At 52.9% G+C, this 26,670-nt stretch overlaps 1 pseudogene across 1 annotated transcript; it reads right to left on the bottom strand.

The window, feature by feature from the left end:
- Nucleotides 1–11,516: 11,516 nt before the first annotated feature.
- LOC308228529 (olfactory receptor 14A16-like) lies at nucleotides 11,517–12,456 on the bottom strand (annotated as a pseudogene). Its single transcript has one exon. The product of its transcript is annotated as an olfactory receptor 14A16-like (transcript).
- Between the last annotated feature and the right edge of the window lie 14,214 nt (nucleotides 12,457–26,670).

Raw genomic sequence — 26,670 nt, 5'->3', positions numbered from 1 at the left:
TAAAACCTGTTGGGCTTTAGCATCTTGCTCCATATTTTCCATAGTAATTGGAATGTATTTTTGTTATTAAAGGTAATATTTCATTCCCTCCTCCCCTGTGTTCTAGGAGAACAAGCAACAAAGGTCTCCCTCAATCCATCCTTCTCACAGAGTGGTGAGGTCACCCCTTGTCTCTGTGCTTCCAAACAGAGTAGTGCTGAATTCCGCTTGTAAATTGAGGGAAATGTTTCTTTGGTTTACTCAGTTATTAAGAGATTGTTAAATGTGTTTAAGTCCCATGATCTATGTGAGGGGGTTTCTGCAGTAACGTAACTTGTCCAGCTGATTTCCATGCTCTAATGTAGAGCAGAATGTTTAACAACAAACAGGATAGAATAGAAATGACTGAAATTATGGTAGGCTGTAAAATTTGACTTGATTCCAGTTGCTGTTGGTGACCATCCAGAGAGGGTATCCCACAGGGATGTTGTCATGGTCAGCGTGTGGACTTGTTAGGGACAGGTTAATGGTTGGACTCGATGTTCTCAAGGGTCTTTTCAAATTAAATGATTCTGTGATTCTAAGAAAAGTTGATTTTTAGCCTTAACTCTGTCTCTCATCAGAGCAATGACACTGCAGGCAGGCAGTGTGTCTGCCAGCTGAGGGAGGGAACATCAGGGCTTGCTTCAGGCTCTTTCACTTTTGGGTTGTTTTATTCTCCCCCCTCTCAGGAGACTGATCCCCCTGGGATGGGATCTTGGCTGCCTCTCGTCACCCTGTCACTGGCGTTTGGGACCCTGGGTTGTGGGACCCACAAGGCATGTGATGAAAATTCTCTTCCCTCTAACTGCTAGATCAACCAGTCTCTCATGTATTAACAGGTCTTTTATATATACATGTGTCTCTATATATTTATATGTACACTCTAATGTGATGAGGTAGTGGATTTTTCCTGGGAGCTTCAGCCCAGCCCCGGAACTAGGACTTTTCTTTAGGGTATCTTAGGGCTGTCTGTGAAGGAGAAGGGGTATTGCAGCCCAGCAGAAATAATGGCAGAATCCCAGCCCCTCCAGCATGTCTTTGAAACCCTCCCACTGTCCCGCACACCATTAATCAGTATCTCTTGCAGGACTGGCTCCAGGGACATCTGCCTCCATAGACAAGAGCAGGACTGCAGCAGAAGTAGCATGAGCACATGGCAGAGTTTGACTAGGACTAGTAATTGATAGTGAGGGTGCTAGTTCTCAGTCCAAGTGTGTGGTACGTGACCATTTGATGGGTGTGAGAGCGCTGTGTAAAACCACATTTGGGGTTTCCAATGTGACTGGGACACCCTTGTAATTCTCTGCTTTGCATCCCAGCCTCTGGGCGCAGTGGGCACGGGCCACTTGCGGATTGTGGTGGCAGTTTGACAAGGGAGATGGGACACAGGCGACTGCCTGAGCCAGCGTCTCCCCAGAACCTGGGCCCCGATGATCCACACTGCTGGCTGGGTGTGAGTTCACCTCCAGACACCGAGCTATCAGGGCAGTAGGATCTCCATAGCTATGCTCTGCTCTGCTGTTCTGTGATATGCTGTGCCTTGCTATATGCTATATGCTGTGCTTGGACCTCTCCAAGCCGGCTGGGCAGAGGCTGGTCCCCCTGTAGTGACTCATGGAGCACCCCTGTGTGCCAGTGCCATGGGCACGATGCTGCCGCCATCACAAAGCCGTGGTGGTCGCTGTGGAGACGCCCATTGTGACGGGGCCCCCACGCTGAGCGTGGGCTATTGAAGGAGCCAGAGCCCTGCAGGAACCAGTGCAGAGGAGACCCCTCCCTCGGGAGGCTGCATCTCCCGTGCCTGCCCTGCGCATCCAGGTACGGGTTCTTTGACTTTGCCATCCTCTTTTAGTGTTAGCATGAAACACATCTTGGGTACAAAGCAGGAGCCTCCTGTGTGCAGGAGGCATGCGTGTAACCCACCATCCTCCATCGTGCTTCTTGGCTCCTAAGAATAGGTAATTTCCCATCCTCTGTTTGATAACTTGGAACTTCATTATCCAAGCTCTGATACTGATGAGGCAATAGTAATGAAAGCTCCCCACCCACAGCTTCTTCGGCTGCTTTGTCAGCAACGTGATTACCAATATTCTCTGCAGTGTTATCAAACTGATGTGCCTTAAAAGCAAATTTTGACTTTCTGACACTTTCAGAAGTCTCAGTAGCACCATCAGCTCAGCTTTCTGTGCTCATGTGTTGGGGGAGGAGGAATGCAGGGCTTTAGCCTCTATTATGTTTGGTTTAGCTCTGTTATGTTATGGTCTGTAAACAGTTGTGAGTCAGCTCTCCTGCTTCTGGATCTGTTGTCAAAACCTGTTGTGCTGGCTCAAAAGGTTAGTTGCTTTAAGTCTACCTCCTCTTGTCATAGAAGCACAGCCTGCTTGGGGAAAGCCAGTGACTGCTTTTCTGTTCCAGAATGGTTGTTAGCATGTGAAGTACAAATACGGTCCATTTTTGTCCCAAAGTATTTGATAATTTTTTCTATTAGAGTCTCTAGTCCTTTCCTTGCTTCCAGTTTTATAAGATCCTGTTTCTGTCTTAGCGGTGTGATATTTGGTTTCAGAGGAATAGTTACTTCTTCTGCATCTCGTGATGGTCCCGAAGCTCCAGCAGCCCATACTTGTGGATATACCCACTTCCTCGGGGATATCCGGCTCAGTGCCTGGTTTCTGTAACATAAAAACTCAGGCCTCCATAGCTTTTTTTTTCATTAGGAACATGGACCTGAATTTTCTTCCTTTAACCCTAATTGATGCATGGAATTTACTCAGTATATCTCTACCAATACCAGCATGGGGCACTCAGACATGCAAAGAACTTGATGGCTCAACCTCTGTTTGCCAGTTTCTGAAATGTAAAGGAAGGCCGGGTTCCTGTCCACCTGTGGCACCAATGCCTGCAGCGGTTTGTTTGCTTGATTGCCCTTTACAAGTATTTATAACAGAATAAGTAGCTTCTGTTTCTAGAAGGAATTTTACCTTCCCATTCCCCAACCTAACTGTAGCCAGGGGCTCTGCTGGGGAGGGATTTGAATCTTCCCCTGCTCCTCCTCAATCTTCATTTAAAAGAATCATTCTCTCTTCCTGTCCTGACGTTCCATTTAATCTCCGGTGTTTCTTTTGATTCTGAGGGCATTTTCCCTTTGAGTACAACCTGTGGAGTCTGTTCACAACCCTTTCCATGTAATCCTTGTTTCCTCTCCTCCTGGGCCACTCCCCCCTTTCCTGGTTTCTTGTGGGATAGCTACAGGCAGCAACTTTTCTCTACTTTTTTCCCCTAAAGATTCCAGTTTTATTCTGGAGCTTATCTTATGCCCCCAGATGTACATTAACAAATTCCAAGTGAAACCTGACACACTCTAACCCATGAAACAGAATGTTGTCTTATATTAATAATTGTATGAATTCTATTAATAATATCTATATTTATAATCAGGGACTGAAAGCCCTCCCCAGTACTATTGAACCATTTGAACCATTTCAGAGAGCTTGCACCAGAGCAATAGTGGTCCGATTGTGATAGGTCTCCAAGGCCACATCCAGTATTTTTACCAAATCACATTGGTCCTCCCCCTGAAGCTTTTGTACCTTTTTCCTTGTGTCTTAAGTGGATTGACTTTTTGTTAAATGGCTTAACTCTTTCCTTCCTTCCTCCGATTCAGGATCAATAGTAGTATATTTATGCATCACCTCTTTTAATCTTCCCACGAATCCAGAAGGTGGTTCATTTACATCTTGCTTTATTTCATATAGCTTAGATCAGCTCACTGTCTTGGGGACCACATTCCTAACGCCAAATAAAATCCACCTCCGATATTGTTTCAAAGCTTGCCTGTCCCGATTAGGGTCCCAGTTAGGATTGGGGGTAGGTATGTGAAGATTCACTGTACTTGTCGCTGTGCCTGCTGTTATTTGTTGATCCACAGCAGTCTGAGCCCTACGAATAATCGTATTTGTGTCAACACTCTGAAAAGCATGATGCGTAATTACCAGCCACTTGTTTCCAGCTCTCCAAATCTATAACGGTAAAGGGAATCTTCATCATGAGCAGACCATCATTACACACAGCTTGTCTTAAAGGTTTAAGGAAATTTCACTGTCTTTCTCCAAGGACAATACAGACAGGTCCTGGAGTGCAAAATTAAAACTGCAATCCTTTTGCTGTTCCAGATGATATCTCAAAGTGAAACACATTTCTGCATAAGCTACTTCATCCCACTTTCCTTCTAGTCTCAAGAATAACATCCACCACTGATTACAGGATTTTACCAGGGTCTCCCGAGTAACCAAACCCCTCGGTTTGTTCCAAAGTCTCCCCAGTGACCGAACCACCCTGGGGTTCACCCATCTGTTTCCAGTGTTGTGAAATGCAACCCAGTAGGGATTTCTTCAACACCCCCTGTGGAGGCAGTGGTCCTGACCTCTACCCAGATTGTTGTAAAATGCAACCCAGTGGGGACCTTTTCAGGATCCCCCCTTTGGAGGCAGTGGTACCCATGATCCTGACCTCCACTAAATACCAAAGTCCAGACAACCAAAACTAAACTGCCTCTTACCCACCGCGCAGGGCGTCCCTCTGTGCCTTATGTGGAAAGGGACCAAAAAGAATGCCTTTTTAAAGAAATTAAATCAGGGTCTCACCGAGGTCCCGAGATTGGTTCTGGGAGCTGGGGTTCCTTTCAGGCAAATTCCCCTGATGCTGGCGTGAAGGTCCCAGAGACTCCCCGGATCTGTGGAAAACACAGCTGAGTGTCCCTTTTCAGGCACCAAATTGTTACCATCAAAGTCGGTCAGAGAAACTCTCTAAGGCTCAATTTGGAGTTTCAGAAAGCAGCATTCTTTATTGCAGCGCTGGGTGCACACGTGATCATTTCACAAAGGTGACCACACCCAATACTTGCCAACAGCAGCTCTATATTTAGCATACTGGTGCATATTCACAGCTTTTCCCAGGAACTAGTTATAATATTTGCATCCTAGTTACGCATGCGCTTTCTTGCTGAGTGGGGGTCTTTGGTGGGCACCGATAGTCTTCCTCACTGTGTTTACTGAATGACCTCAGTGCTTGCGCACGCTCACAAGGTCCTAGTGCCCAGTTAGCAGTTGGTATGTCCTTGCTTCTGCTCTTTTCCAGTCTCACTCCACGCTGGGTGCCACTCTGCTGTCTTGAAGGCTGGCATCCTTGGTCTTATTTACTGTCTCCTTAGTTGTTATCAGTCCCATGATGTTCCTTCCCCCATCAGCCAAACATTCCTTTCTCTCTACACGTTAGTAAGTTAGAACAGTTTGGCCTATTCTACTATGCTCAAGGCACACACACTATTGTTAGTTTAAGATTAAGGTTACAACACAGTGAGCACAGGGGCATGCTGGGGACACAGGGACCATAGGGACATGGTGGGTCACATGGGGACCATGTGGACACAGACATCACAATGACCATGGAGACATGGGACCACAGGGGTGGCTGATTCTGGAACACCCCATGTTCAGGTGTGTGAGGCCACAGAACCCCACAGGACCCTTCACCAGAGGCACATGGAGACAACAACTGCTCCTTGGAACACAAGCTACTGGTGGAGGAGGCAAGAGCAGCTCCTCTGGTGGTTACTGTCTTGGTGCCTGGGCAGGCCGCAGGGCTGGTGCTGGCCTCAGGGCTGAGGTCCCATCCCCTGGGCAGGCAGCAGGGCTCGTGCTGACATCAGGGTTGAGCTCTTTCCTGTAGCTGATGCAGTGCTGTGTTCTGGCTTTATTCTGGTAATAATGCTGGTAACACACTGATGCTTTAGTTGTTGCTCAGTAGCACTTACCCTGATCAAGGACTTTTCAGTCTCTCATGCTCTGCAGTGAAGAGGGGCACAAGAAGCCAGGAGGAAGCAGACAGGACACCTGACCCAAACTAGCCAAAGGGGTATTCCAACCCACAGCAGTCATGTCCAGGATAGAAACTGGGGGAGTCACCCTGCAGGGATGGGATTGGGTCAGCCTGGGTATCGCTCAGTGGGTACTGAGCAATTGCATTGGGCATCACTGCTGGTTAGCATTATCCTCTCTCCTGTCTAGTTTTATGCTCTGTCCCTTTTAAACCACAACAGCTCTACAGGAGCAAAGTTTGCTGTACAGCTCTTCATTGTGATTTTAGTGATAAAGATTTACCTTTTCTGTTGTTGTTGCTCCAGGTTTGGTTTTTCACTTCTTTTCATGACTTTGTTCTTGCATTTTTAAAGAGCTCTGCCTGGTGGGGGAGTTATTTCTCTCTCTATAATTCCTGCGGGTTTCCAACCTGCACCTTGCTCCTTCAGCTGCTGATTGCCAGGTTTTCCATGTGGGTCCTTCCTTCCGTGTTCTTCCTGTGCCCATCCTAGGACCATCTTGTTCCTGTCAGCAGCCTGGCGGAGGTGCAGAGCGGCTCCTGCTCCCCAGCTCCCTGTGGCCATAGTTGTGGTCGCTGCCGTTTCCCTGGCACGGGCAGATTCTCAGTCTGCAGCTGAGGGTTGCTTTTCCGAGGGGGGGGGTCTTGTCTGGGACTGGGGCAGGGTGGGGGCTGGCTCCGGAGATCTGCGCTGTCGTGTCTGGCCGTGGGACCGCGTGTTGAGTCGGTGGGATTTGTGCTCATAGTAAATAGTGCACAGTGTAGGGAACGCAGGAATCTGGTTTGTTTTCCACGCGGATTGAAGTAAAAGGAAGCACTTGATGGGATGGAGCCATCCCTTTCTTGTGGGGTTGCAGGATGAAGGATGCTGTGAGCGTGAGGGGTGCAGGGGAGCCCAGCGTGGCTGCTGCGGGCCTTCAGGTTTGTCTTTTACTGAGACTGACTCTGCGGCTCTGGCAGCAGAGGGCAGAGGCTGGTCCCCCAGTGGCCACTCCCGCAGCACCCCTGGGTGCCCAGTGCCATGGGCACGATGCTGCCGCCATCACAAAGCCGTGGTGGTCGCTGTGGAGACGCCCATTGTGACGGGGCCCCCACGCTGAGCGTGGGCTATTGAAGGAGCCAGAGCCCTGCAGGAACCAGTGCAGAGGAGAGCCCTCCCTCGGGAGGCTGCATCTCCCGTGCCTGCCCTGCGCATCCAGGTACGGGTTCTTTGACTTTGCAATCCCCTTTTAGTGTTGGCTTGAAACACATGGTGGGTGCGTGCTCTAAAGGGAGGAGAAGCTGTCAGGAGATGTGCTGGTGCCATCCCAGCTGTAGGAGCAGGGGATGGGTGAGGAGGAGGCGCTGGGCTTGTTCATGTGCTTGGAGCTGAGCTCTGCCTGCAGAGGTGCTGGGGGCGAAGCAGGAGCCTTCTGTGTGCAGGAGCTGCTGGTGTCAGAGGTGCTGAGAAGGTGTCAGGGCAGGAGCAGCCCCTGGGTAGTGCAGCTGCTGGTGCTGTCCCTGGGAGCTCAGCACAAGGGGACCTGCCTGGCTCCGGCAAGGCCCGCGCAAGCCCCCCGGGCATTGCGGAAGGCGGCAGAGCCCTGGCAGGTTCCAGTGATCCCTGTGCCAGGCATTGCAGAAGTCACAGAAATTTCTAAACTGAAAAGTAAAAAAAAAAAAACCCTCTCAAAATAACTTTTATCAGTTGCTCTTTGCAATCTTCCTGCGCTCGGAAACCTCCAATGTGCTGTGCAATCTGTAAGGATTGAAAAAACCCAAAGGATTTAACGAGCCCCATGGTGTATTTGGGCTGAGTCCATGAATCTCAGGTGCTGAGAGGAGACTGAGGAAACCTCTCAAGAAGTCCAAGTCAGAAACAAAGCCCCAAGTCCCTTCAGCATTAATGGGCCCCACTGAGGGCTGTTACTGACAGAGCCTCCCCAGGGACTCCTTAAAGCAAGTAACTGCAGGCTGTGACTACTGGCAGACAAAGCCAAAATGCAGGTGTCTGATGGTGAGAAACCCTTGGTTTGTTTGATGAAGCAGAAAGGCCAAGCCCTGACCACAGCCCTTGGAGAAGTAGAGCCTGAAATCCTGAGAATGAAAGTTCTCCTCATAGGCCTTGATGAAAGAGGCAACTGCCATAGCCCAGGGCACAGAGACCTTTTGTTCTTTTGGGCCTTTCAGCCTTGCCAGAATCCTCACTCATCTCTGCTGCAGGCTGTCCTTCCCTGGCCCATGCCTGCACCTCTTTCCCTTCAGGCTCTTGACACCCATCTTGCTTTCCCACCTGGCTCTCACCTGGCATTTCTGTACCTTCAGTCACATCTCTGCACCCATCGCTGTCTGCTCCTTGAAACACAAAGCCATGGGCTGAGCCACACTCCCTCTGCGTGACCTCTTGCACCACAACTCCACCTTTTGAGAGATATTTCTCTTTCCTAACTTTGAGTCTGAACCTTCCAAGCTGCACTTTGCAGAGGTTTCCTTCTCTTCCTGCTAGCAAGAAAACCTCCATCATCTCTGAAGCCACATTTCAAGTAGTTGTAGGCTGCTGCTATAGTGTCAATTCAGCAGGTGGAGTGAATATCCCTCAGCAAGGCCATCTAAAGGAGGCTTCTAGAGGAATGGGTGATGCCATCAGGATAGAGAACTAAGCACCATGGGAGAGCAGTGGGAAAAGGGAATGGTCTGGATTGAGAACTTCCTGGCAAGAGCCAGAAGGAAAGGTGGTGTCCTTGGGTGCAAGGTACCCCATGCTGTGGGGACAGGGCACCTCATCTGGGACAGCTTCCTGCCTGTAGCACCCTCTCTGCTGTGCACACCCCTCTCTCTGCCCACACTCACAAGTGTCTCACAGAAGCTTTGCACTTCCCCTGCAGCAGTGACCCCTCACTGCAGGAGGTTCCTGCATTCTCCAGGCTCAGGGATGGATCCTGCATTCCAGGCAAGTTTGGGCAGTGCAGGAGAGGCAGACAGGAAGGTCGGCTCCTGGGGCATGAGGAGCAGTGCTCAGGCACCCCCAGCAGTGGGCATTCCCCATGGGCCACGCTGAGGCATGTTCCCATGAGGGAAACTTCTCAGGCAGCCTCTGGTTTGTCCAGGGTCTGCAGCCACACTCCAGGAACACCTCCTCCTCCTCCACCTACAGACATCAACTGCTCTCCATTGCTGGGCTCCGTCCTGCTTGTAAGGATTGGTTAAAGCCCTGAACCATCACCTTGCTTCTTGCTGACTTCCCTCCACCCTCCCTCACCTCCCTGCACACTGCTCATTGCCACCAGTAACTCCCTGAAGAGTTCAGAAGCTCTCCAGGCTTTCCTCAGGGGGTGACCATGTTTCTCCATTGACCATTGATGGATCCATGGAGTGCCAGGTGTGAGGTTCCTGCAGAGGCAGAGCTGCCCCTGGGCAGAGCCCTGCTGCCGGGAGGGGTGTGCAGGGCAGAGCTGAGCACACAGCCCATGGGATGGGCTCTGGGAGCACTGAGAGGGAGCAGAGCTGGGCCCAGAGCAGCAGCTCCTGGCAGGGACAGCTCCAGGCAGCAGAGACATGGGCAGGGAGTGGGGGGAAAGGGCAGCCCAGGCCTGGGGAGGGTGCGTTCAGGCAGCTCTCTTGGTGTCTGGCACTGGAGGTGGCTGCTGGCCATGCTCTGCTGGGCACAGTCCTTTGCTTCTCCCCATGAGAGCTCCGTCATCTGCCCTTTGAAACCGTGCTGCCCTGCTCTCAGCACAGGACAGGTGTTTGTGGGGGTTCTTCAGATCTATTTGTGTGTGAAGGCATCTTACAGGCACTGCAAGTGAAAGCAGAGGGCAAATGGGAAAGGACTGATGGACACTGCAGCTCTCCTGGCTCTGCACTAAGCTACAAAGAGCTGAGAACTTCTCCCTGTTTCAATACTTTTCTGATTTTCAGTCATACAGAGAATGTTTTATCCCCCCCAAAAGAAAACCTCAGCAGTGTTATGCCAGTAAATAAATAACACCATTCAAATGACTCTAAAGCCATGCTGAGCCTCTCTCCTGCAGCCCAGACTCATCTGAGTCATGAGTACATGTAGAGAACTTTACAATTACATTGGATTTCATCTGACATCGCTTGTGAACTTCAGAGCTGGGCAAAGCACTGCTTCAGAGATGAGTCACATCCAACCTGGCCTTGAATTCTGCCAGGGATGGGGCAGCCACATCTTCTCTGGGCACCCTGTGCCAGTGTCCCACCATCCTCAGAGGGAACAGCTTCCTCTGAATGTCCAAGCTAAATCACCCTTTTTCCACCTTAAATCCATTCCCCCTCCTCCTGTCACTGCAGACCCTTGTAAAAAGCCCCTATCCAGATTTCTTGTAGGCCCTGGTTAGCTATGGGCAGATTTTGCTAAGATGTCTCCCTAGAACCTTCTCTTTTCCAGGTTGAACACTCAAATCTCTCAACATGTCTTCATCACAGAATTGTTTCAGCCCTCGTGGCATCTCTGTGGCCTTTTACAACCCCATCATTGTAGGATCATAAGAGAACAGAGGTTGGAAAGCACCCCATGAGGTCTCAAGTCCAACCCATCAGGAACAGGGTCAGAGAAAGCTGTTCAAGGCTTGATTCAGTTTGAGTTGGTAATCCTCAAGCCAAAGAATGCACAGCCTCTCTGGGTGACCTGATGCAGCACTTGCCTGAGCCTATGGGAACAAGGTTTCCTGATGTCCTGGCTGAACCTCTCCTCTGTCACTATCCTCCATTGCCTTTTGTCCTCCCACCAGGCACCATGGTGAGGAGCCTGGCTCTGTATTCTCCATGGCCTCCTTGCCGGTACAGGCAGCCAGTCCCCAACAGCCTTCCCTTCCCAAGATCTCAGGTCCCCATCAGCCTTCCCTTCTCCAGGATGGACAAGCCCAGCTCCCCCAGTCTCTCCCCACAGGCACCGTGCTCCAGTCCCTGCCTGTCCTCAGGGCCCGTTGCTAAACCCACTCCTGCTTGCCAATAGCGTTCCTGAATTGGGGATCTGAAACCTGGATGGAGTATTCCAGAGCATCCCTTCCCTTGTTCTCCTGCCGTGCTCCTGGTCATACAGCCCGCCATGCTGCTGTCCTCCCTTGCTGCCAGGGCACACGCTGCCTCCTGTCCAGCTCCTGCCCACCCAGACCTTTCCCATGGGCTGCTCCCAGCCAGGCAGCCCCAGCCTGGGCCATTGCAGGGGAGTCCCCTGCAGGGACCCCTGTGTCCCCTGCTCTCCTGCCCAGGACACCCTGAGAGCTCTGCAGCCCCCCCATGCCATCCCATCTCCCCACACCAGCACAACAGCCCCGGCCCTTGGGCTCCTCAAGACCTCTTCCTGCTCCAGGCACAGAGCAGCCATCCCAGAGCTGGAGCAGCCAGAAAGCTGATTTCATTCCCCTTCATTCCTGCCATGGGAGGACATAGCACAGAGAGGAAGTTGCTGCAGGATCATTTATTTCCCATAAATACAATGACAGACCCTCACTGACACAAAGTCTGTGGGTCACATCCGACGGTGGCTACTTAAGCAGCAGGAGATGAAAACTGACATTTCTATGAAGACAACATCACCAAAAATTGAAACAGGAAAACAAATCTAAAGCAGCAAAGACAGACGTGGCCTGTCATGACCTACACTTGGCACCCTTTGCAGGTTAAAGCAGGCAGTGTATGGCTGCTGAAACACATCCAGTCACCAGCTTCCTCACAGCATCCTTGAGCTCCTGGTTCCTCAGGCTGTAGATGAGGGGGTTCACTGCTGGAGGCACCACCGAGTACAGCACTGACACCACCAGATCCAGGGATGGGGTGGAGGTGGAGGGGGGCTTCAGGTAGGCAAGTGCTGAGAAGCAGGGAGAGCACGGCCAGGTGAGGGAGGCACGTGGAAAAGGCTTTGTGGCGTCCCTGCTCAGAGGGGATCCTCAGCACGGCCCTGAAGATCTGCACATAGGACCCCACAATGAACACAAAACAGCCAAGTCCCAAACAGAAACTTAGCACAAGAAGCCCAACTTCCCTGAGGTAGGAATGTGAGCAGGAGAGCTTGAGGATCTGGGGGATTTCACAGAAGAACTGCTCCACAGCATTGCCTCGGCAGAGGGGCAGTGAAAATGTATTGGCTGTGTGCAGCAGAGCATTGAGAAACCCAGCGCCCCAGGCAGCTGCTGCCATGTGGACACAAGCTCTGCTGCCCAGGAGGCTCCCGTAGTGCAGGGGCTTGCAGATGGCCACGTAGCGGTCATAGGACATGGTGGTGAGGAGGAAAAGCTCTGCTGAAATGAAAAAGAGAAAGAAAAAGAGCTGTGCAGCACAACCTGTGTAGGAGATGGCCCTGGAGTCCCACAGGGAATTGGCCATGGATTTGGGGACAGTGGTGGAGATGCAGGCCAGGTCCAGCAGGGAGAGGTTGAGGAGGAAGAAGTACATGGGGGTGTGGAGGTGCTGGTCGCAGGCTGTGCTGGTGATGATGAGGCCGTTGCCCAGGAGCGCAGCCAGGAAGATGCCCAGGAAGAGCCAGAAGTGCCAGAGCTGCAGCTCCCGCCTGGCTGGGAATGGCAGGAGGAGGAAGTGGGTGATGGAGCTGCCGTTGGACATCTGCTGCCTCTGGGCATGGGGCACTGTCACAGGAGAAAAAGGCAGTGACAGGTTAGGACAGGAGGGATGTCAGATACAGAAGTTCAATTTACACACTCACGACTCTGAACACTTTCGGTCTGCATAGGAGAGGCTCAGCGTGACTTGGTCATGATTGTCTCTGAGGTTGGTTGGTTTGTTTGTTTTCCCAGTGTCACAGCTGACAAGTGACATTTTAGGGACAAAATTCCTAAGTAAGTTTTTGAAGGCAACTGTGAAGAGTCTCAGCACTGGGCAGACAAAAGGGCTCAGCTGTCTGTGGGTTCGTGCCTACTCAAATTGCTGCAGAGTCCATCAGTCTGGTTCTCAGCTGCCCTGCACTTTCTAGAGGGACAGTCAGCTCCTTGCCCAGCAGAGCATGGCCAGCAGCCACCTCCAGTGCCAGGCACCAAGAGAGCTGCCTGAACGCACCCTCCCCAGGCCTGGGCTGCACTTTCCCCCCACTCCCTGCCCATGTCTCTGCTGCCTGGGGCTGTCCCTGCCAGGAGCTGCTGCTCTGGGCCCAGCTCTGCTCCCTCTCAGTGCTCCCAGAGCCCATCCCATGGGCTGTGTGCTCAGCTCTGCCCTGCACACCCCTCCCGGCAGCAGGGCTCTGCCCAGGGGCAGCTCTGCCTCTGCAGGGGCTCAGCAGCAGCTCACACAAGTCCTGACAAGACTCTCGGTGCCTTCTCCAAAGCAGAGAAGGAAATTCCCAGCTCCCACTGCCCAACCTGCCCACCAAGAGTGGAAAACATCAGAGCTCAGGATCCTTCCCTATCAGGCAATCGCTGCCTCAGTGTCTTTCAGAAGGACCCTCTGCAAACGTGCTCAGAGAGATGTGGAGCTGTGAGCAGCCCTGACCCACACAGCACCCTCTCCAGTGCACAAGAACACTTCTACTGCCCTGCCAGGGGTTGTTGCTTACCTCCAGCGCCTCTCCCCCAGCGCCGTGGGGAGCTCCCGTGCAGGCTGAGTGCTGACCCTGGCAGGCAGCAGAGTCCCTGCCCCTGCACACAGCCCCTGGGCTGCAGGCACCCTGCTCGCAAGGACAGCGCTGGGCACCCCTGCCTGCACACCCACATTCACAGCCTGCAGCCAGCCCCGGGACAAGGGACCTGCCTTGTCCTGTCCCTCGCATGGTGCAGAGGGAAGCCCTGCTCTGCAGCACATCCTGCTCCTTATCTGCACAGAGAAACCAAGAGAGTCCTCCTGACAGATCCCATGGACTGTCTGAGGCAGCAGCTTGAGCAGATCCCTCCAGGAACTGTGGCTGCATTGCCCTGCACCCAGAGCCTTACCATGCACAGGGCTGGGAAGGTTTCTCCTGCAGGGAGCTCTCAGCATCCTCCACTGCCAAGTGCCTTTAAGCTCTCTGAGGCTCGCAGGTCTCCCCTTGGTCCCAGCTCATCAGGAGAGGCCCAGCCCAAGGTGGCTCTGCCTCTGTCCCACTGGGCTCCCTCCATGGCTCCCTGGAGCTCTAGAGGAACCCCATGGTTAACAGCCTGAAGCAAGCACTGCTGTTCCCTCCCTCAGCTGGCAGACACACTGCCTGCCTGCAGTGTCATTGCTCTGATGAGAGATGGAGTTTGGTGTAAACAAAGTTTCTCACAATTACAGAATCATTTAGATTCAAAAAGACCCGTAAGATCAACTCCAGCTATTAACCAAACACTGTTATGTCCACCACTGACCCATGTCAACAAGTGCCACATCTCCATGTCTTTTAAAGGCCTCCAGGAATGGTGACACAACCACTTCTGTGGGCAGCCTGTTTCTTGTCCCATCATTAGGACAGCCAGACAAAGACAGGCTGAGATCTCCTTTACCCTTGCTGATGGAGTGGATTCCCCCTGGTTAGCTGAGGCATCTCCTCCTCAGTCTGTAGGCCTGGGACTGGAAGGGGACTCAGCTCCCTCCCATGAACACCACAAACCCACAGGAGGTAGGATTCCTCCTGCCTCTGGTCAGGTCTTCCTTGAAAAGGCACCTACATGAGGGAGCTCTTTGTCTCAGCATTAACATTGATGGGGGCCAGGAGTGAGGTGTCTGGGTGCAAATCTCTGGTGACTTTTGGCATTACAGGGCTGGTCAAAGTTACATGCAAGTTATAGAGACAGGCCAAAGATACGTGCAGGCTGATATAGAGACAAGACAATAGCGTTGGGAATATTCTTGTAAGCGCTCAGAGGCATCAGGCATCAGTTGCTATCAGTGATGCCAGGTCTGTCCTTTCTGCCACCCTTTAGCTGCAGGCATTGAGTGAACACAAAGTACATCACTGCAGGGTCTTTACTCACTCCCTTGATGATTCAGCTAAGGAACAGCCCAAGCATTTTAACTGTGTGCTTGGCTACCTCTGGCTTTCAGAGACAGCATCCTTTATGCACAGCGATGGGTCATAGCAAATCCCAGACAAGCTCAAAGAGGAATTGAAGAGCACCAGGATGAGATGCTCCTACTTCAGGAACAGTTAAAGAAGAAACAAGGTAACACAGGACCACCACTAAATAAAGCAAGAGTACATGCAGGTAGATCTCAGATAGCCTATCTCCTCTTTGCCTCAGTTACCACCAGCAAGATCTCTCAGGACTGTGTGCTTTGAGAAAGGACCCTGGATGGGAAAGGGGAACAACCGGCACTGGATGGGGATCAAGTCAGGGGTTAGGGTCTTTGCAGACTACACCCTAAACTGTCCATGAGACCAAAGGGGCAGCATCCAAGGTGCTGAGAGAATGTTTTTCACCAGAACCTGCTGGTCTGTTGCTGTCCCAGGAAAAAATGCACTGGACTCTGTGAGGCATCATTTAAAATGCTGTTCCCTAGATCTAGCTCTGTAAGCAGAGAATTGTACAGGTAGTCTCATGTCCCTTTGACGGCTGGAACCCCAAGAGATGTAGCATGGAGACAAGAAGGATGAGGAGGGTGGATGCCCCCTGCATGAAGGGGAAACTTGGATTTCTGGAGGTCCTCTGTGTGACAGGGAACAGGTTGGGTTGGCTTTTGTGACTGAGGATCAGAGGAGTGGATAAGAGGGACATTGTGCTCCCAGTTACAAACTACTTGCTCAGGGAGGGGAAACAGAAAAGGAATTTTGTCAGCACCTGAGGAAGCCTCCAGGCTAATGAGCAGGTACCTTGCAGGTAATTGCCCTGGCAGTCCCTGGCCATGCAAAGCAACTGGGTGCAACAGTGTGGAGGGTCATGGCACAACCGGTTAACACAGGTGCAGGGCAGGCCAACAAGGGTGATGCTGCCCTGGAAAAGCTGGTCAGGATGTGATCATCAGTGTCAGCCTTGGCTGTCATGAGCATGCAATAGTGGGGACTCAGATGCTAAAGGGCATGAGGAAGGCCAGCAGCAGAGAACAGGCTCTGGACTCACTTGGGGACCATTCCAGGAGTTTCCATGGGAAGCGGCTCTGATGGTGAAGGAGCATGAGCAAGTCTGATAAGGATCCCTGAGCCTGGAATACCTGGAGGGCTTCCAAGGTCCTCCAGGGCTTTTGCCACCTTTCTGAATGGCGGTCAGGCTCCTGAGGGCTTCAGCACAGTTGCAGAGCACCTGCGCATTCTGGAATGGCCGCTGTTATTCCGCAGCCTTGCCAGAGCCTGCTGAGGCCTCTGCCTTCATCTAGAATGCTTGAGGAGATTCTGCAGGGTTGGTGCAGACTGCCAGGGCCCTGCCGTGTTCTGCAATGTTGGGTGCTTGCTGGTGGAAGCACTTTAACTCTGTTTAAGTTTTAACCCATTGCCCCTTGTCTTATCACTACAGTCCCTAATGAAGAGTCCTTCCCCACCATCCTTATAGTCCACCTTCAGATACTGAAAGGCTGCTGTGAGGTCTCCACGCAGCCTTCTCTTCTCCAGGCTGAACAGCCCCAACTTTCTCAGCCTCTCTTCACACGGGAGGTGCTCCAGTCCCCTGATCATCCTCGTGACCCTCCTCTGGACTTGTTCCAACAGTTCCATGTCCTTTTCATGTTGAGGACACCAGAACTGCACACAATGCTCCAGGTGAGGTCTCAGGAGAGCAGAGCAGAGGGGCAGGATCACCTCCTTCGACCTGCTGGTCACACTCCTCTTGATGCAGCCCAGGATATGCTTGGCTTTCTGGGCTGCAAGCTCAAGCTGAAGCCGGCTCATGTTCATTTTCTCTTTGACCAACACCCCCAAGTCCTTCCCTGCAGGGCTGCTCTGGATCTCTGCTCTGCCCAACCTGTAGCAGTGCCTGGGATTGCTGCGACCCAGGTGTAGGACCTTGCACTTGGCATGGTTAAACTTCGTAAGGTTGGCATCAGCCCACCTCAGAAGCGTGTCAAGGTCCCTCTGGATGGCATCCCTTCCCTCCGGCGTATCAACCGAACCACACAGCTTGGTGTCATCGGCAAACTTGCTGAGGGCGTACTCAATCCCACTGTCCATGTCAGCGACAAAGATGTTGAACAAGACCGGTCCCAACACCGATCCCTGAGGGACACCACTCGTTACCGGTCTCCAGCCGGACATCGAGCCATTGACCAAAACTCTTTGCGTACGGCCATCCAGCCAGTTCTTTATCCACCGAGTGGTCCACCCATCCAATTGATGTCTCTCCAATTTAGAGACAAGAATGTCGTGTCAGACAGTTTCGAACGCTTTGCACAAGTCCAGGTAGATGACATCAACTGCTCTACCCCTGTCCATCAGTTCCATAGCTCCATCATAGAAGGCCACCACATCGGTCAGGCTGGATTTCCCCTTAGTGAAGCCATTCTGGCTGCCACCAAGCACCTCCTTGTTTTTCATGTGCCTTAGCATGCCTTCCAGGAGAATCTGCTCCAAGATTTTGCCAGGCACAGAGGTGAGACTGACTGCTCTGTAATTCCCCTGATCATCCATTTTCCCCTTCTTGAAAATGGGGGTTATATTTCCCTTTTCCCAGTCATCGGGAGCTTCACCTGACTGCCGTGATCTTTCAAATATGATGGACAGTGTCTTAGCAACTTCATTTACCAGCTCCTTCAGGACCCATAGATGGATTTCATCAGGTCCCATGGACCTGTGCACATTCAGGTTGTTCAGATGGTCTTGAACCAGATCCTCTTCTTCAGTGGGCCCAAGGTCTTCATTCTCACAGTCCCTGCTTCTGCCTTCCAAGACTTGGGTGATGTGGTCAGAGCCTTTGCCAGTGAAGATGGAGGCAAAGAAGTCATTAAGAACCTCAGCCTTCTCCAAATCCAGGGTAGCCAGTTCTCTTGATAGTTTCTGGAGGGGGCCTACGTTGTCCCTAGCCTATCTTTTATTTGCAATGTACCTATAGAATCCCTTCCTGTTCTCTTTCACATTCCTAGCCAAGTTTAATTCTAACTGGGCCTTAGCTTTCCTAACCTGGTCCATAGCTTCTCAGACAACATCCCTGTATTCTTCCCAGGCTGCCTTCCACCATCCCCTCAAGTTCAAATGCTTTCTCCCTTTCCTGGTGCTGATGGCTGAGTGTGCTGGCAGAAGCAATGTGGCTCCAAGGACTCAGCTCTGTACCACTGCAGGGGTTTCATGAAGCCGCTCTGCGAAAGCTCCGATACCCACCAGGGCTGTTAGATGTAAGAGAGTTTCAGTGTCTGCACTCACAACTATGAAGATTGTGGCTGCAGAGCAGAGCCTCAGCGTGACTTTATCAGGATTTTTGCAGGATTTTCTCAGCTGACAAATGCTATTTGAGGTGTAGAAATCCTAATTTTTGTAACTGAACACGTGGTCAGTATTAGGACAGGAGAGATGAAAGGGCTCAGCAGCCCATGGATTAGTGCATAGTCTGGAGAGCTGCAGATTCCATCACTCTTGTTCCCAGCTGCCCTGCACTGGTCCTTGTGATGCCCGAAGTATTTCTGCACACAAAGATAACTTGAGAGAATAAAAGGAGAAAGAATGAGATAAAGAACAACTGGACTCTGGTGCCAGGCAGGGACCTCTGCTGTTGCAAAGGGCAGAACTTCTCCCTCGCATCCCAGGGTGCAGCTGTGATAGACAGAGTAGGACACAGCCCTTGGAAGCAGAAGCAAAGGACTCTGAGTGCAGAGCGCCAACCCCAAGGGAAGGCTCTGCAATGGTCAGGACCCTACGGGAGAGCATCTCTCTGCATCCCAGGAGCCAGGCCCAGCTCATCAGGAGAGGCCCAGCCCAAGGTGGCTCTGCCTCTGCCCGGCTGGGCACCATCCAGGGCTCCCTGGTGCTCCAGGGGAACACCATGGGAAACAGCCTGAAGCAAGCCCTGCTGTTCCCTCCCTCAGCTGGCAGACACACTGCCTGCCTGCAGTGTCATTTCTCTGATGAGAGACAGAGATTGGTCTGAACAACAAGATTTTGTATAATCATGGAACCATTTAGGCTGGAAAAGAACCTTAAGATCATTGAGTCCAACATTAACCAAACACTGGCAAGTCAACACATTAACCATGTCCCTTAGAACATGTCTATTAAATACCTCCAGGGTTGGTGACACAACCACTTCTGCAGGCAGCCTGTTTCTTGTCCCATTATTAGACACCCTCTCACAGTAGAATGGGATTTTGCTAAGCATGGCTTTTCCTGTGACCTATTCAAACTGGCCCGGATGGACCAAAAAGAACTTTAATGTTCAAATCGCCTCTTTTAAATACACTGAACCAACATATTTTGAGTGGGAAAAGGGACTCTTGTCTTTAGTCCCAGCAGTAAAACAAACTGAGAACACTAATCAAGAACAATCTTCCATTCAATCCATTCAGTCAACTTGATAGTATCCCAAAGGGAACTGCTCCTCAGGATGGAGCTGCACAAACCCACTGGCACAAAATAGCATGCCTACCTACCGGGGATTAAAGAGGAAGTGAAATTACCTGAAGGACAGACTGAAGTTTCCAAACTACTGCAGATGCCTGTAAACGCAGAGCCATCAGCGTTACAACAACCTTTCAAACCATCACCAGGTTTAGCAGCACCTCCCTTCACTGAGGGAGCACCAACAGAAAATACCTGGTTCACCGGTGCCTCAGCAAAAGGGATCACAGAATCATAGAATCATCCTGGTTGGAAAAGACCTTTAAGCTCTTCCAGTTCAACCCTTACCCCAGCACTGCCGAGGCCACCACTAACCCATGGCACTGAGGCCTCGTCTCCATGGGGTGTGAACACTTGCAGGGACGGTGCCTGCAGCCCTGCTCTGGGCAGCCTGTTCCAATGCCTGAGCACCCTCTGGGGAAGGAATTGTTCCTCAGCTCCATCTAAACCTGCCCTCGTGCAGCTTGAGGCCGGTTCCTCTTGTCCCATCCCTTGTTCCTTGGGAGCAGAGCCCAGCCCCTCCTGGCTCCATCCTCCTCTCAGGCACTTGTAGGGAGCGATCAGGTCCCCCCTGAGCCTTCTCTTCTCCACACTGAACCCCCCAGGTCCCTCTGCCGTTCCCCATCACACTGTGCTCCAGGCCCTGCACCAGCTCCGGTGCCCTTCTCTGGCCCCGCTCCAGCACCTCAATGTCTCTCTTGTTAGTCAGGGGCCCAGAGCTGATTTGAGGTGCAGCCTCCCCAGTGCCCAGTGCAGGGCACAACCACTGCCCTGGCCCTGCTGCCACACTGGTGCTGATCCAGGCCAGGATGCTGGTGGCTTCCTGGCTGCCTGGGCACAAGCTGCTCCTGTTCAGCTCCATCAATCAGCACCCCCAGCTCCTTTCCCATGAGCAGTTTCCAGCCGCTCTTCCCCAAGCCTGGAGCGTTGCAGGGGGTTGTTGTGGCCCAAGTGCAGGAGCCAGCACTTTGCCTTCTGGAACCTCATTCCATTGGCCACAGCCCATGGATGCAGCCTGTCCAGATCCCTCTGCAGAGCTTCCTACCCTCCAGCAGATCAACGCTCCCACCCGATTTGGTGTCATCTGCAAGTTTACACAACCCAGTATGGAGCAGTATGGACTACTGCAGACCTGATGATGTCTTAATCAGAGGAAATGCCCCCACAGAAGCAGCGAAAGCAGCAACAGCAGTGTGGGAAGCACTACCTGATGTCAAAGTTCCACCTGAGCAATGTCAGAAACCAAGTAGAAACCAGGAGATCAACGCTCCCACCCACTCCCATCCACAAATCTACACATCCCGGTATGGAGCAGTGTGGTTCAGTTTGCATCAGTACAGACCAATATAGGTCACTATGGCCCCAGATACTGCTGGGGTTTCAATATCCCAGTGCTCCCAGTCCCTGCCACAGGTGCTCCTGCCCATCCCTCACCAGACTTCATTGGTCTTTTTGCAGGACAACCCCAAATTAGGCACCCCCCACTCTGGGGCTGCCCCCTCCTTCTACCTGATACTGGGGGGAGTTGGGGTGCCCCATAGGGTGTGATCTGGGGGCAACGAGGAGCAATTTGGGGCTGCGTAGCTTTGGTGGGGGGAGCAGCTTTTTTGGGACACCTCCAGTTGGGGGTGGGGGTGTTTGGTGGGGCTCCTCCAGGATTTTGGGTCCCTGGGTTCATTTGGCAGGGCCCGTGGTGATGGTGGGGTGAGGTTCACTTTAGGGGTGCTACAGGCTCCCTTTTCGGGGTCCTGCCTGCTTGTCTGTTGCTTCAAGGAAATATGGGGTTACCTCAGGATTTTGGGGGGCACCATGATTGCTTTGGGTGCCTCCAGTGCCCTCTGGGAGGGCAGCATGATTTTGGGGTGCCCCTGTACTGGGGTACCACTTTTGGAGGGTCAATCCCCTCTGATCCCCTAAATTCACTACTGAACCCAAAGCAACGTTGGGGTCCCCCAGAAGATTTTAGGTCCCACAGCATTTGGGGGGACCCCAGGGCACGTGCTGGGGGGACCCCACTTTTCAGACCACCCCTTTGTCAGGGGGCTCCTGGCCACTGCACTGAGCCAGGGCGGATTTGGAGCTGCAGGGTTTGGGTGCACTACTGCACAGCTACTGAGCACTGCTATGCCTTAAGGGATACCATTCAAAAACAACCATAAAGGAAAGCAGAAATCTAACTTTTTGCTGGCCAAAAAATTATGAAGGAAACACAATTCTGAACCGGTTCACCTCTTGTAAAAATTACAGTCGAACAAAAGAAGCTGTTTCTTATCTCCTGGATAACAGCACTGGAACCAGATCCATATTCAGGTCAAACAGTTCACGTGGAAGTTCTGCACCATTCTTCATTTCTTTTAAAAAGGAAGAAGTCCCAACAACTTGCTTTCTTAGCACAGGGAAAGTTCAACAACAGTTGTGCAAGGGAGCATTTGAAACCGATGGTTTGGGAGTCACAGCAGCAACGTGCTCAGCAGTAAACAACATGAATGTTTTCTGTCCTTTTCCTGCTTTCAAATCCATCTCCTACCAACCAAACCACAATCCCCACATGGCAGTACAGCAGCTGTGACAGACTTCACTGTGCTTGACAGGATTCACTGAATACTGTTGATACGCTATCAGGAGGTGTGCAAGGATGGCTGCTTATTCTGAGCCAAACCCTTCAGGTGCGCTAAAAGAATCAACTGCCTTGAAAACAGAAGAGATTGGGAAAGAAAACAAACCCTGCTGCTGTTATTTTAAAAGGCAAGAGGAAAAGGATGAGCACCAGACAAAAATCAGGCAGCCCATGCCTTGGTGAAGGTCATCAGCACAACCACGGCCTGACTGGATTGCAGGAGCAGAACATGGCCTCACAGAGAAGAAGGCAATGCGGGCACTGTTTAACCCCCTTTTTCCTCCCGAATGGTCTCTTCCTGTTCACAACGGGCTCCGGTTCAGACAAGCTGCGTAAACCCTGTGCTCACCGGAGCGCAGAGCCAAAGCACCGCTGCTGCTGCTGCAGAGCCACGAGAGCTGATGGGCACTGCCCTTGTGCACAGCCTGCCGGCAGGGGGCAGCAGAGGAAGCTCAGCGCTGCACTGCCATGGCTCTGACAGCCCCGCAGAGCAGGGCTCAGGACAAGAGCAGCAAAAAGCTTTTTGGATGTTCCTGCTGGCGCTGCTCAGGCTGAAATGGAACCAACCGGGAAAGTTTGCTCCCCCCAACCCATCCGTGCCTCCGGGATGCCAGGATTCTCTGACCCCCAACCAGGGGGGCAGTTGTGGGTCTGGGGGTCACTTGGGGGTCACTTGAGGGGCAGTTGTGGGTCGGGGGGGTGACTGGCTGGGCAGTTGCAGGTCTGGGGAGTCATTTGGGCGGCAGGAGTGGGTTTGGGGGTGACTGGGAGGTCACTGGAGGTGGAGCTGTAGGTCTGACGTGCCACTTGGGGGTCACTTGGGTTTGTGTGCGTCTGGGTGGACACCTGGGGGTCACTTGAATGACAGTTGTGGGTCTGCGGGTTTACTCAGGGGTCACTTAGGGGGCAGTTGTGGGTCTAGGGTGTCACTTGGGAGGCAGTTTTGAGTCTGGGGAGTCACTTGGGGGGGCAGTTGTTTGCCTGGGTGGTCACTTGGCGGGAGATGTGGGTCTGGGGAGTCAATTTGGGGTCACTTGGGGGGCAGTTTTTGGCTCTATGGGGATATCTTTAGGGTCACTTGGGGGCAGTTGTGGTTCTGGAAGTCACTGGGGGGTCACTTGAGGGGCAGTTTTTGGTCTATGGAGTCAATTTGGAGTCACTTGGGGGGGCATTTGTGGGTCTGGAGGGTCACATGCGGGGCACTTGTGGGTCTGGGTGCTCACTTGGGGTAACTTGTGGGGCAGTTGTGGGTCTGGGGAGTCAATTTGGGGTAACTTGTGGGGCAGTTGTGGGTCACTGGGGGGTCAATTTGGGGCCACTTGGGGAGCAGTTCTGTGTCTGGGTGGTCACTTAGGGTAACTTGTGGGGCAGTTGTGGGTCTGGGTGGTCACTTGGGGGTCACTTGTGAGGCAGTTGTGGGTCTGGGGAGTCAATTTGGGGTCACTTGGGGGACAGCTGTGGCTCGATGGGGGTCACGTGGGGGTCAATTTGGGGGCAGTTGTAGGTATGGGTGGTCCCTTGGGGGTCACTTTGGAGATAGTTGTGGGTCTGGAGGGTCACTTCAGGGTCACTTGGGTCGCAGTGGTTGGTCTGGGGAGTCAATTTGGGGTCACCTGGGGGGCAGTTGTGTGTCTGGGGGTCTCTGGGGGGTCACTTGGCAGGCAGATGTGGCTCGATGGGGGTCACTTGGGGGGTATTTGTGGGTCTGGGGAGTGTCATGGTTTAGCCCAGCCGGTAACTGAGAACCACGCAGCCGCTCGCTCACTCTCCTTCCTCTCCCCCCACCTCCCTCTGACCTCCATCCCCACTCCCCCCCCCCCAGGCTCCAGAGGGAAGGGGAGGAGAATGGAAAGAATGTAACTGCCATGGGTTGAGATAAGAGCAGTCCAGTAACTAAGGGATAACTGAAACCCACTGCTGCTACCGCCAGTAACAATAATGGTGAGGGGAAGAACAAGGGGGGAGAATACAACTGCTCACCACTCACCGACCAATACCCAGCCTGCCCCGAGGAGGGATCTGGGCCTCCCGGGTGACTCCCCCCATTTTCCCCCTGGAGCGGCTGCGGGGTCTCTCTGCCCCCCTGCGGGATGGAGGGATGTGGGCAGGGGAGGGAAGGGCAGCGCAAGGGACGTGACCACGTTTGATGCCTGCAAGAAAGCTGGAGGGGGATTCTTTACAAGGGCGTGTAGTGATCAGACAAGTGGGAACGGCTTTAAGTAGACAGAGGGGGGTGAATAAGATGAGACCTTAGGAGGAAGTTCTTCCCTGTGAGCGTGGTGGGACACGGTCACAGGCTGCCCAGAACGACAATCATTCGGCAGCGGGTCTTTCGTAGTTCAAGGCAAGCAGAGAGGCAGCTTTTCCTGGATTTACCACAGATTTAATAGAGATTGGATGAGAGGGAGAGAAATTCTATTGAATAAGGGTCAGGATGGAGAAAGTGCTCCCTGCTCATGGCAAGGTTGGAGTAAAAAAACCAATAAACCCCAGGTTTGCCAGATTTGGGAGGGATTTGGTCTGCGGTGACACCTAAAGCACCCCCAGAGCATCCTCAGGACGCCCAGAGCAACTCAGGGATGCCCCTAGAGATTCCCAGAGAGTGCCTGGAGCAAATCCAGAGCACCCCATGGACCCAGTCAGGGTTCATGCATCACAATGACCTTGGGGACATGGGGACCACAGGGGTGGCTGATTCTGGAACTCTCCGTATTGAGGTGTGCGAGGCCACGGAACCCCACGGAACCCTTCAGGAAGCCTTCAGAGTGCCCAGTGCCATGGGCACGATGCTGCCGCCATCACAAAGCCGTGGTGGTCGCTGTGGAGACGCCCATTGTGACGGGGCCCCCACGCTGAGCGTGGGCTATTGAAGGAGCCAGAGCCCTGCAGGAACCAGTGCAGAGGAGAGCCCTCCCTCGGGAGGCTGCATCTCCCGTGCCTGCCCTGCGCATCCAGCAGCACGAGGCCGAGTGAAGCCGCTGCAGGGGCAGCAGCGCCGGGACCTGAAGGAGCAGCACAAGAAGCACCTCAAGAGGCTCTTGGCTCTGCACAAGCACCTGCAGCCAGGTGGGACCCTAGAACCCGGCACCCCAGGACCCAGCCCCCCCCTGCACCTCAAAATCCCAGCAGGGAGCCCCAAATCCCCCAAACCCAAACCCTGCAGCTCCAAATCCACCCTGGCTCAGTGCAGCTGCCAGAAGGCCCCTGACAAAGGGGTGGTCTGAAAAGTGGGGTCCCCCCAGCACCTGCCCTGGGGTCCCCCCAAATGCTGTGGGGCCTCAAATCCACTGGGGGGACCCCAACATTGCTTTGGGTTCAGTAGTGAATTCAGGGTGTCAGGGGGCTTGGACCCTCCAAGAGTGGCACCCCAATAAAGGGCCCTGGAGGCAGCCAAAGCAATCGTGGTGCCCCCCAAAATCCTGGAGGACCCCAAATCTCCTTGAAGCAACAGACAAGCAGGCAGGACCCCCAAATGGGGGGCCTGTAGCACCTCCAAAGTGAACTGCACCCCACCATCACCATGGGCCCTGCCAAATGAACCCGAGGACCGAAAATCCTGGAGGGGCCCCACCAAACACCCCCACCCCCAACTGGGGGTGCCCCTAGAAAGCTGCTCCCCCCCCAAAAGCCACCCAGCCCCAAATTGCTCCTTGTTGCCCCCAAACCACACCCCATGGGGCACCCCAACTCCCCCCCTCTCTGCTATCAGGCAGTCGGCAGGGCCAGCCCCAGAGTGGGGGTTGCCTAATTTGGGGTGTCCTTCTGAAAAAGACCAAGGAGGTCTGGTGGGGGATGAGCAGGAGCACCTGTGGCAGGGACTGGGAGCACTGGGAGGGACTGGGAAGGACTGGGAGCACCTGCAGCAGGTAGTGGGAGCACTGGAAGGGATTGGGAGTTGAGCACAGCTGCAAGTGGGAAGACCTGCAGCAGGGACTGGGAGCACTGGGATATTGAAACCCCAGCAGTATCTGGGGCCATAGTGGCCTATGTCGGTCTGTACTGGTGCAAACTGGTCCACACTGCTCCATACTGGGATGTGTAAATTTGCGGCCAACACCAAGTTGGGTGGGAGCGTTGATGTGCTGGTTTCTACTTGGTTTCTGACATTGCTCAGGTGGAACTTTGACATCCTGTAGTGCTTCCCACACTGCTGTTCCTGCTTCCCCTGCCTTTGTGGGGGAATCTCTGATTAAGACATCATCTACATAATGGTACATTTTCACCTTCTGAGGAAGTGAGAGCTCCTGTGGGTTTCTGGTGTTTATGGGATGGAGCTGAATCCCCTTCCAGCCCCAGGGCTGCAATCCCAGGATGAGATGGGTCAGCTGACCGGGCTGAATCCCTTCCTTCAGCCGGGGTAAAGGAGATCCCAGCCTGTCCTGGCCTGCCTGTCCTGTCTGGTGATGGGACAAGAAATACGCTGCCTGCAGAAGTGGTTGTGTCACCATCCTTGGAGGTATTTAAAAGATATGCTCTAATGGACATGGTTCATGTGTTGACTTGCCAGTGTTTGGTTAATGGTGGACTCAATGTTCTAAAGTGTCCTTTCCAAAATAAATGGTTCCATGATCCTACAAAATCTCATTGTTCAGACCAATCTCTGTCTCTCAGCAGAGCAATGACACTGCAGGCAGGCAGTGTGTCTGCCAGCTGAGGGAGGGAACATCAGGGCTTGCTTCAGGCTGTTTCGCATGGGGTTCCCCTGGAGCCCCAGGGAGCCCTGGAGGGAGCCCAGCAGGACAGAGGCAGAGCCACCTTGGGCTGGGTCTCTCCTGATGACCTGGGC

This window comes from Psittacula echo, assembly GCF_963264785.1.
Source record: "Psittacula echo genome assembly, chromosome: 19".
In the NCBI taxonomy this organism is placed as follows: domain Eukaryota; kingdom Metazoa; phylum Chordata; class Aves; order Psittaciformes; family Psittacidae; genus Psittacula; species Psittacula echo.
Note: the sequence above shows the minus strand (reverse complement) of the source record. Positions and strands in the feature narration are given on the sequence as shown.